The sequence below is a fragment of the Oncorhynchus keta genome, unplaced genomic scaffold, assembly GCF_023373465.1.
Source record: "Oncorhynchus keta strain PuntledgeMale-10-30-2019 unplaced genomic scaffold, Oket_V2 Un_contig_4071_pilon_pilon, whole genome shotgun sequence".
Classification (NCBI taxonomy): Eukaryota; Metazoa; Chordata; class Actinopteri; order Salmoniformes; family Salmonidae; genus Oncorhynchus; species Oncorhynchus keta.
This window is the reverse complement of record NW_026287585.1, coordinates 1-7,443: the sequence shown is the minus strand read 5'-3', so window position 1 is coordinate 7,443 and position 7,443 is coordinate 1. Positions and strand designations below refer to the sequence as shown.

Genomic DNA, 7,443 nt, shown 5'->3' with positions numbered 1-7,443 from the left:
GAAATAAGTAAGCAAGATTAGTTTGTATTTCATCCAACAATCTGTGCTACAAATTATGGCTGCAGTATATGCAATTTCTTCCACTTTTTGACTGACACAAAGATACTTATCTACATGGTGAAAATGCAACAGCTGTTAATCACACTCACTTTGACTTTATATAGTGCACCAAGAGATAGTTTCTCGCTTACGACCACACCGGCCTGAGTACGCCTGATCTCGTCTGATCTCAGAAGCTAAGCAGGGTCGGGCCTGGTTAGTACTTGGATGGGAGACCGCCTGGGAATACCAGGTGTTGTAAGCTTTTTGTCAACTCTTTGTCCGTTTCTTCCCACAAGGCGGAAATATGTGCCCTCGCTTTGAAATAAGTAAGCAAGATTAGTTTGTATTTCATCCAACAATCTGTGCTACAAATTATGGCTGCAGTATATGCAATTTCTTCCACTTTTTGACTGACACAAAGATACTTATCTACATGGTGAAAATGCAACAGCTGTTAATCACACTCACTTTGACTTTATATAGTGCACCAAGAGATAGTTTCTCGCTTACGACCACACCGGCCTGAGTACGCCTGATCTCGTCTGATCTCAGAAGCTAAGCAGGGTCGGGCCTGGTTAGTACTTGGATGGGAGACCGCCTGGGAATACCAGGTGTTGTAAGCTTTTGTCAACTCTTTGTCCGTTTCTTCCCACAAGGCGGAAATATGTGCCCTCGCTTTGAAATAAGTAAGCAAGATTAGTTTGTATTTCATCCAACAATCTGTGCTACAAATTATGGCTGCAGTATATGCAATTTCTTCCACTTTTTGAGTGACACAAAGATACTTATCTACATGGTGAAAATGCAACAGCTGTTAATCACACTCACTTTGACTTTATATAGTGCACCAAGAGATAGTTTCTCGCTTACGACCACACCGGCCTGAGTACGCCTGATCTCGTCTGATCTCAGAAGCTAAGCAGGGTCGGGCCTGGTTAGTACTTGGATGGGAGACCGCCTGGGAATACCAGGTGTTGTAAGCTTTTTGTCAACTCTTTGTCCGTTTCTTCCCACAAGGCGGAAATATGTGCCCTCGCTTTGAAATAAGTAAGCAAGATTAGTTTGTATTTCATCCAACAATCTGTGCTACAAATTATGGCTGCAGTATATGCAATTTCTTCCACTTTTGACTGACACAAAGATACTTATCTACATGGTGAAAATGCAACAGCTGTTAATCACACTCACTTTGACTTTATATAGTGCACCAAGAGATAGTTTCTCGCTTACGACCACACCGGCCTGAGTACGCCTGATCTCGTCTGATCTCAGAAGCTAAGCAGGGTCGGGCCTGGTTAGTACTTGGATGGGAGACCGCCTGGGAATACCAGGTGTTGTAAGCTTTTGTCAACTCTTTGTCCGTTTCTTCCCACAAGGCGGAAATATGTGCCCTCGCTTTGAAATAAGTAAGCAAGATTAGTTTGTATTTCATCCAACAATCTGTGCTACAAATTATGGCTGCAGTATATGCAATTTCTTCCACTTTTTGACTGACACAAAGATACTTATCTACATGGTGAAAATGCAACAGCTGTTAATCACACTCACTTTGACTTTATATAGTGCACCAAGAGATAGTTTCTCGCTTACGACCACACCGGCCTGAGTACGCCTGATCTCGTCTGATCTCAGAAGCTAAGCAGGGTCGGGCCTGGTTAGTACTTGGATGGGAGACCGCCTGGGAATACCAGGTGTTGTAAGCTTTTGTCAACTCTTTGTCCGTTTCTTCCCACAAGGCGGAAATATGTGCCCTCGCTTTGAAATAAGTAAGCAAGATTAGTTTGTATTTCATCCAACAATCTGTGCTACAAATTATGGCTGCAGTATATGCAATTTCTTCCACTTTTGACTGACACAAAGATACTTATCTACATGGTGAAAATGCAACAGCTGTTAATCACACTCACTTTGACTTTATATAGTGCACCAAGAGATAATTTCTCGCTTACGACCACACCGGCCTGAGTACGCCTGATCTCGTCTGATCTCAGAAGCTAAGCAGGGTCGGGCCTGGTTAGTACTTGGATGGGAGACCGCCTGGGAATACCAGGTGTTGTAAGCTTTTTGTCAACTCTTTGTCCGTTTCTTCCCACAAGGCGGAAATATGTGCCCTCGCTTTGAAATAAGTAAGCAAGATTAGTTTGTATTTCATCCAACAATCTGTGCTACAAATTATGGCTGCAGTATATGCAATTTCTTCCACTTTTTGAGTGACACAAAGATACTTATCTACATGGTGAAAATGCAACAGCTGTTAATCACACTCACTTTGACTTTATATAGTGCACCAAGAGATAATTTCTCGCTTACGACCACACCGGCCTGAGTACGCCTGATCTCGTCTGATCTCAGAAGCTAAGCAGGGTCGGGCCTGGTTAGTACTTGGATGGGAGACCGCCTGGGAATACCAGGTGTTGTAAGCTTTTTGTCAACTCTTTGTCCGTTTCTTCCCACAAGGCGGAAATATGTGCCCTCGCTTTGAAATAAGTAAGCAAGATTAGTTTGTATTTCATCCAACAATCTGTGCTACAAATTATGGCTGCAGTATATGCAATTTCTTCCACTTTTTGACTGACACAAAGATACTTATCTACATGGTGAAAATGCAACAGCTGTTAATCACACTCACTTTGACTTTATATAGTGCACCAAGAGATAGTTTCTCGCTTACGACCACACCGGCCTGAGTACGCCTGATCTCGTCTGATCTCAGAAGCTAAGCAGGGTCGGGCCTGGTTAGTACTTGGATGGGAGACCGCCTGGGAATACCAGGTGTTGTAAGCTTTTTGTCAACTCTTTGTCCGTTTCTTCCCACAAGGCGGAAATATGTGCCCTCGCTTTGAAATAAGTAAGCAAGATTAGTTTGTATTTCATCCAACAATCTGTGCTACAAATTATGGCTGCAGTATATGCAATTTCTTCCACTTTTTGAGTGACACAAAGATACTTATCTACATGGTGAAAATGCAACAGCTGTTAATCACACTCACTTTGACTTTATATAGTGCACCAAGAGATAATTTCTCGCTTACGACCACACCGGCCTGAGTACGCCTGATCTCGTCTGATCTCAGAAGCTAAGCAGGGTCGGGCCTGGTTAGTACTTGGATGGGAGACCGCCTGGGAATACCAGGTGTTGTAAGCTTTTTGTCAACTCTTTGTCCGTTTCTTCCCACAAGGCGGAAATATGTGCCCTCGCTTTGAAATAAGTAAGCAAGATTAGTTTGTATTTCATCCAACAATCTGTGCTACAAATTATGGCTGCAGTATATGCAATTTCTTCCACTTTTTGAGTGACACAAAGATACTTATCTACATGGTGAAAATGCAACAGCTGTTAATCACACTCACTTTGACTTTATATAGTGCACCAAGAGATAATTTCTCGCTTACGACCACACCGGCCTGAGTACGCCTGATCTCGTCTGATCTCAGAAGCTAAGCAGGGTCGGGCCTGGTTAGTACTTGGATGGGAGACCGCCTGGGAATACCAGGTGTTGTAAGCTTTTGTCAACTCTTTGTCCGTTTCTTCCCACAAGGCGGAAATATGTGCCCTCGCTTTGAAATAAGTAAGCAAGATTAGTTTGTATTTCATCCAACAATCTGTGCTACAAATTATGGCTGCAGTATATGCAATTTCTTCCACTTTTTGACTGACACAAAGATACTTATCTACATGGTGAAAATGCAACAGCTGTTAATCACACTCACTTTGACTTTATATAGTGCACCAAGAGATAGTTTCTCGCTTACGACCACACCGGCCTGAGTACGCCTGATCTCGTCTGATCTCAGAAGCTAAGCAGGGTCGGGCCTGGTTAGTACTTGGATGGGAGACCGCCTGGGAATACCAGGTGTTGTAAGCTTTTGTCAACTCTTTGTCCGTTTCTTCCCACAAGGCGGAAATATGTGCCCTCGCTTTGAAATAAGTAAGCAAGATTAGTTTGTATTTCATCCAACAATCTGTGCTACAAATTATGGCTGCAGTATATGCAATTTCTTCCACTTTTGACTGACACAAAGATACTTATCTACATGGTGAAAATGCAACAGCTGTTAATCACACTCACTTTGACTTTATATAGTGCACCAAGAGATAGTTTCTCGCTTACGACCACACCGGCCTGAGTACGCCTGATCTCGTCTGATCTCAGAAGCTAAGCAGGGTCGGGCCTGGTTAGTACTTGGATGGGAGACCGCCTGGGAATACCAGGTGTTGTAAGCTTTTTGTCAACTCTTTGTCCGTTTCTTCCCACAAGGCGGAAATATGTGCCCTCGCTTTGAAATAAGTAAGCAAGATTAGTTTGTATTTCATCCAACAATCTGTGCTACAAATTATGGCTGCAGTATATGCAATTTCTTCCACTTTTTGACTGACACAAAGATACTTATCTACATGGTGAAAATGCAACAGCTGTTAATCACACTCACTTTGACTTTATATAGTGCACCAGAGATAGTTTCTCGCTTTCTACCACACCGGCCTGAGTACGCCTGATCTCGTCTGATCTCAGAAGCTAAGCTGGGCCTGGTCATGGAAGCCGCCTTGGCCTGGAGTTGAAACATGATGGGAGACTCCTGGGAATACCAGGTGTTGTAGCTTTGTCAGATCTTTGTCCGTTTCTTCCCACAAGGCGGAAATATGTGCCCTCGCTTTGAAATAAGTAAGCAAGATTAGTTTGTATTTCATCCAACAATCTGTGCTACAAATTATGCTCAATATGCAATTTCTTCCACTTTTTGACTGACACAAAGATACTTATCTACATGGTGAAAATGCAACAGCTGTTAATCACACTCACTTTGACTTTATATAGTGCACCAAGATAGTTTCTCCCTTACGACCACACCGGCCTGAAATACGCCTGATCTCGTCTGATCTCAGAAGCTAAGCAGGGTCGGGCCTGGTTAGTACTTGGATGGGAGACCGCCTGGGAATACCAGGTGTTGTAAAAATGTTTTGTCAACTCTTTGTCCGTTTCTTCCCACAGGCGGTGTGCCCATCAAAGTTGAAATAAGTAAGCAAGATTAGTTTGTATTTCATCCAACAATCTGTGCTTCTGCAGTAATCAAAACTCAGGCGTACTGACACAAGATGTTGAAAATGCAAGCTGTTAATCACTTTCATTTGATGACTGTAATTACTTGGATGGGAGACCGCCTGGGAATACTACATAAAGTCAAAGTCAAATATGTGATTAACAGATTGTTGCATTTGTGCTCAAATTATGTAGTATAAGTATCTTTGTGTCATCAAAAAGTGAAGCAATGCATATACTCACTTTGACTTTAATAGTGCAGCACAGATTGTTTCTGAAATACAAAACCAATCTTGCTTACTTATTTGAAAGCAGAAGCACATATTTCCGCCTTGTGGGAAGAAACGGACAAAGAGTTGACAAAAAGCTTACAACACCTGGTATTCCCAGGCGGTCTCCCATCCAAGTACTAACCAGGCCCGACCCTGCTTAGCTTCTGAGATCAGACGAGATCAGGCGTACTCAGGCCGGTGTGGTCGTAAGCTAAACTATCTCTTGGTGCACTATATAAAGTCAAAGTGAGTGTGATTAACAGCTGTTGCATTTTCACCATGTAGATAAGTATCTTTGTGTCAGTCAAAAGTGGAAGAAATTGCAATACTGCAGCCATAATTTGTAGCACAGATTGTTGGATGAAATACAAATAATCTGCTTACTTATTTCAAAGCGAGGCACAGATTTCAGCCTGTGGGAAGAAATACAAAACTCAGCTTTGTACTTTCTTGCTTACTTATTTCAAAGCAGGCACATATTTCCGCCTTGTGGGAAGAAACGGACAAAGAGTTGACAAAGGCAACACCTGGTATTCCCAGGCGGTCTCCCATCCAAGTATCAGGCCCGACCCTGATTCTGAGATCAGACAGATCAGGCGTACTCAGGCCGGTGTGGTCGTAAGCGAGAAACTATCTCTTGGTGCACTATATAAAGTCAAAGTGAGTGTGATTAACAGCTGTTGCATTTTCACCATGTAGATAAGTATCTTTGTGTCAGTCAAAAAGTGGAAGAAATTGCATATACTGCAGCCATAATTTGTAGCACAGATTGTTGGATGAAATACAAACTAATCTTGCTTACTTATTTCAAAGCGAGGGCACATATTTCCGCCTTGTGGGAAGAAACGGACAAAGAGTCTGACAAAAACTTACAGCACCTGGATCAGACATTCCCAGGCGGTCTCCCATCCAAGTACTAACCAGGTCCCGACCCTGCTTAGCTTCTGAGATCAGACGAGATCAGGCGTACTCAGGCCGGTAGGAAAAGCGTTCTGGTGATTCCCTCGGGTGGCCCGACCCTATAGCAAGATCAACTCATATAAAGGCCACCTATGGTCGTGCAAATAAAGTCAAAGTGAGTGTGATTAACAGCTGTTGCATTTTCACCATGTAGATAAGTATCTTTGTGTCAGTCAAAAGTGGAAGAAATTGCATATACTGCAGCCATAATTTGTAGCACAGATTGTTGGATGAAATACAAACTAATCTTGCTTACTTATTTCAAAGCGAGGGCACATATTTCCGCCTTGTGGGAAGAAACGGACAAAGAGTTGACAAAAGCTTACAACACCTGGTATTCCCAGGCGGTCTCCCATCCAAGTACTAACCAGGCCCGACCCTGCTTAGCTTCTGAGATCAGACGAGATCAGGCGTAAAGGCCGGTGTGGTCAATAGCTTACTTTCTCTGGTGCACTATATAAAGTCAAAGTGAGTGTGAAACGCAACAGCTGTTGCATTTTCACCATGTAGATAAGTATCTTTGTGTCAGTCAAAAAGTGGAAGAAATAGCGGTGGAGAAATTTCTCAGCTTATACCATTTGTAGCACAGATTGTTGGATGAAATACAAACTAATCTTGGAAGAAATTACTTATTTCAAAGCGAGGGCACATATTTCCGCCTTGTGGAAGAAACGGACAAAGAGTTGACAAAAAGCTTACAACACCTGGTATTCCCAGGCGGTCTCCCATCCAAGTACTAACCAGGCCCGACCCTGCTTAGCTTCTGAGATCAGACGAGATCAGGCGTACTCAGGCCGGTGTGGTCGTAAGCGAGAAACTATCTCTTGGTGCACTATATAAAGTCAAAGTGAGTGTGATTAACAGCTGTTGCATTTTCACCATGTAGATAAGTATCTTTGTGTCAGTCAAAAAGTGGAAGAAATTGCATATACTGCAGCCATAATTTGTAGCACAGATTGTTGGATGAAATACAAACTAATCTTGCTTACTTATTTCAAAGCGAGGGCACATATTTCCGCCTTGTGGGAAGAAACGGACAAAGAGTTGACAAAAGCTTACAACACCTGGTATTCCCAGGCGGTCTCCCATCCAAGTACTAACCAGGCCCGACCCTGCTTAGCTTCTGAGAT

At 42.9% G+C, this 7,443-nt stretch overlaps 14 non-coding genes and 2 pseudogenes across 14 annotated transcripts; 13 read left to right on the top strand and 3 right to left on the bottom strand.

Moving 5' to 3' along the window:
- Window positions 1-185: 185 nt before the first annotated feature.
- On the top strand, window positions 186-304 carry LOC127924453 (5S ribosomal RNA). The gene has a single exon (XR_008117927.1). It is a non-coding gene; the product is annotated as a 5S ribosomal RNA (ribosomal RNA).
- A 242-nt stretch (window positions 305-546) lies between these two features.
- On the top strand, window positions 547-665 carry LOC127924452 (5S ribosomal RNA). The gene has a single exon (XR_008117926.1). It is a non-coding gene; the product is annotated as a 5S ribosomal RNA (ribosomal RNA).
- Window positions 666-906: 241 nt separating this feature from the next.
- Window positions 907-1,025, top strand: LOC127924451 (5S ribosomal RNA). Its single transcript, XR_008117925.1, has one exon. It is a non-coding gene; the product is annotated as a 5S ribosomal RNA (ribosomal RNA).
- A 241-nt stretch (window positions 1,026-1,266) lies between these two features.
- LOC127924450 (5S ribosomal RNA) lies at window positions 1,267-1,385 on the top strand. Its single transcript, XR_008117924.1, has one exon. It is a non-coding gene; the product is annotated as a 5S ribosomal RNA (ribosomal RNA).
- Window positions 1,386-1,626: 241 nt separating this feature from the next.
- On the top strand, window positions 1,627-1,745 carry LOC127924449 (5S ribosomal RNA). Its single transcript, XR_008117923.1, has one exon. It is a non-coding gene; the product is annotated as a 5S ribosomal RNA (ribosomal RNA).
- Window positions 1,746-1,985: 240 nt separating this feature from the next.
- LOC127924448 (5S ribosomal RNA) lies at window positions 1,986-2,104 on the top strand. Its single transcript, XR_008117922.1, has one exon. It is a non-coding gene; the product is annotated as a 5S ribosomal RNA (ribosomal RNA).
- A 242-nt stretch (window positions 2,105-2,346) lies between these two features.
- On the top strand, window positions 2,347-2,465 carry LOC127924447 (5S ribosomal RNA). The gene has a single exon (XR_008117921.1). It is a non-coding gene; the product is annotated as a 5S ribosomal RNA (ribosomal RNA).
- A 242-nt stretch (window positions 2,466-2,707) lies between these two features.
- Window positions 2,708-2,826, top strand: LOC127924446 (5S ribosomal RNA). The gene has a single exon (XR_008117920.1). It is a non-coding gene; the product is annotated as a 5S ribosomal RNA (ribosomal RNA).
- Window positions 2,827-3,068: 242 nt separating this feature from the next.
- On the top strand, window positions 3,069-3,187 carry LOC127924445 (5S ribosomal RNA). Its single transcript, XR_008117919.1, has one exon. It is a non-coding gene; the product is annotated as a 5S ribosomal RNA (ribosomal RNA).
- Window positions 3,188-3,429: 242 nt separating this feature from the next.
- On the top strand, window positions 3,430-3,548 carry LOC127924459 (5S ribosomal RNA). The gene has a single exon (XR_008117931.1). It is a non-coding gene; the product is annotated as a 5S ribosomal RNA (ribosomal RNA).
- Window positions 3,549-3,789: 241 nt separating this feature from the next.
- Window positions 3,790-3,908, top strand: LOC127924458 (5S ribosomal RNA). Its single transcript, XR_008117930.1, has one exon. It is a non-coding gene; the product is annotated as a 5S ribosomal RNA (ribosomal RNA).
- A 240-nt stretch (window positions 3,909-4,148) lies between these two features.
- LOC127924457 (5S ribosomal RNA) lies at window positions 4,149-4,267 on the top strand. Its single transcript, XR_008117929.1, has one exon. It is a non-coding gene; the product is annotated as a 5S ribosomal RNA (ribosomal RNA).
- Window positions 4,268-4,878: 611 nt separating this feature from the next.
- Window positions 4,879-4,998, top strand: LOC127924454 (uncharacterized; annotated as a pseudogene).
- Window positions 4,999-5,446: 448 nt separating this feature from the next.
- Window positions 5,447-5,565, bottom strand: LOC127924455 (5S ribosomal RNA). The gene has a single exon (XR_008117928.1). It is a non-coding gene; the product is annotated as a 5S ribosomal RNA (ribosomal RNA).
- A 1,067-nt stretch (window positions 5,566-6,632) lies between these two features.
- On the bottom strand, window positions 6,633-6,749 carry LOC127924456 (uncharacterized; annotated as a pseudogene).
- A 256-nt stretch (window positions 6,750-7,005) lies between these two features.
- On the bottom strand, window positions 7,006-7,124 carry LOC127924444 (5S ribosomal RNA). Its single transcript, XR_008117918.1, has one exon. It is a non-coding gene; the product is annotated as a 5S ribosomal RNA (ribosomal RNA).
- Window positions 7,125-7,443: the final 319 nt, after the last annotated feature.